Source organism: Rana temporaria, chromosome 12 (genome assembly GCF_905171775.1).
Source record: "Rana temporaria chromosome 12, aRanTem1.1, whole genome shotgun sequence".
Classification (NCBI taxonomy): domain Eukaryota; kingdom Metazoa; phylum Chordata; class Amphibia; order Anura; family Ranidae; genus Rana; species Rana temporaria.
In genome coordinates, this window is record NC_053500.1 from 137922240 (window position 1) to 137924228 (window position 1989).

The following is a 1989-nucleotide window of genomic DNA, read 5'->3' on the forward strand; positions in this document are numbered from 1 at the left end:
CTTCTCACTGATCAGCAATGTAAGGGACATTCTTCTCACTGATCACCAATGTAAGGAACATTCTTCCCACTGATCACCAATGTAAGGAACATTCTTCCCACTGACCACCAATGTAGGGAACATTCTTCTCACTGATCACCAATGTAAGGGACATTCTTCCCACTGATCACCAATGTAAGGGACATTCTTCCCACTGATCACCAATGTAAGGACCATTCTTCTCACTGATCACCAATGTAAGGAACATTCTTCCTACTGATCACCAATGTAAGGAACATTCTTCCCACTGATCACCAATGTAAGGAACATTCTTCCTACTGATCACCAATGTATGGAACATCATACCATTACCTTGACCCAAACCCTAAAATGGATTAAGCCTAGAACCTTATTGTGTAGATATTTCCCCTCTTACCGTTCACACAGATCTGAGTCATTGATAGAAGCAAACATTGTATGTAGAATGCAGCGTACATGGTGGTCCTCTCAGGGTGAGCTGCCACCCGCGTCCTGGCAATATTCTGACTGTGATAATATAAACTCAGCAAAGTGAGCTGCCTGGGCAGTTATAAATATAAAAAGAATCTGCGGCACTCACAGCAGGATGAGGGGGGCGGGGGGGTGGATGGCGCTGCAACCAAATAAGGATCCACCTGAAGGGTTCATCACGAGCGGCCATTCCAGGAATAAGGATATGAAGTAGATGAGATCCAGGAGCTCTGACGGCAACAAATAGAAGAAAGGTTATCCGGCCAATCACGATTTTCCATTGTACAGGAAATAGACGGGAAATGATCAGGAAATGCTTGTTGGCCGTAGAAAGTTCTTCATTGTTTTTGGCCTTTGCTGTTGCCACATAGAAAGAACTCTGGGAATCGGCTGCGGAAGACTGTTGAAGTTTATTTGTTTAATGGAAAATTCAGCAACACAAACACACCACTCATTTACACTGTTTGAGGACTTTAAATTCTTTTTTTTTTGTATCTTTTAATTTATTTACATTTTTTTAATAATTTTTTACATCTTTTTTTTCACAATGCTGTTGGGGGGCTTTGGTGAAATATCAGGGGTTTAAACAGACCCCTAGTGTCTAGCTTCTGAAAGACAGAGAGCGGGACTGAGGACATAGATCCCCAAACCTTTCTCTGCAGCCTCAGCTGTACTACTGCGGAATGAACAGGAAATGCTCCGTAAAGAGGAATGAACAGGAAGTGCTCTGTACAGCGGAATAAACAGGAAGTGCTTTGTACAGATGAATTTAACAGGAAGTGCTCTGTACAGAGGAATGAACAAGAAGTGCTCCGTACAGATAAATGAACAGGAAGTACTCTGTACAGAGGAATGAACAAGAAGTGTGCCGTAAAGAGGAATAAACAGGAAGTGCTCCGTATAGAGGAATAAACAGGAAGTGCTCTGTACAGAGGAATGAAAAAGAAGTGCTCTGTACAGAGGAATGAACAATAAGTGCTCTGTACAGAGGAATGAACCAGAAGTGCTCTGTACAGAGGAATGAACAAAAAGTGCTCTGTACAGAGGAATGAACAAAAAGTGCTCTGTACAGAGGAATGAACAAAAAGTGCTCTGTACAGATGAATGAACAAGAAGTGCTCTGTACAGAGGAATGAACAAGAAGTGCTCTGTACAGAGGAATGAACAGGAAGTGCTTTGTACAGATGAATAAACAAGAAGTGCTTCATCAGAGGAATGAACAAGAAGTGCTTTATACAGAGGAATGAACAGGAAGTGCTCTGTACAGATGAATAAAAAAAGAAGTGCTCCATCTGGAGTAATGAATGGGAAGTGCTCTGTACAGAGGAATGAACAGGAAGTACTCTGTACAGAGGAATGAACAAGAAGTGCTTCATCAGAGGAATGAACAAGAAGTGCTTCATACAGAGGAATGAACAGGAAGTGCTCTGTACAGATGAATGAACAAGAAGTGCTCCATCTGGAGGAATGAACGGGAAGTGCTCTCTACACATGAATGAA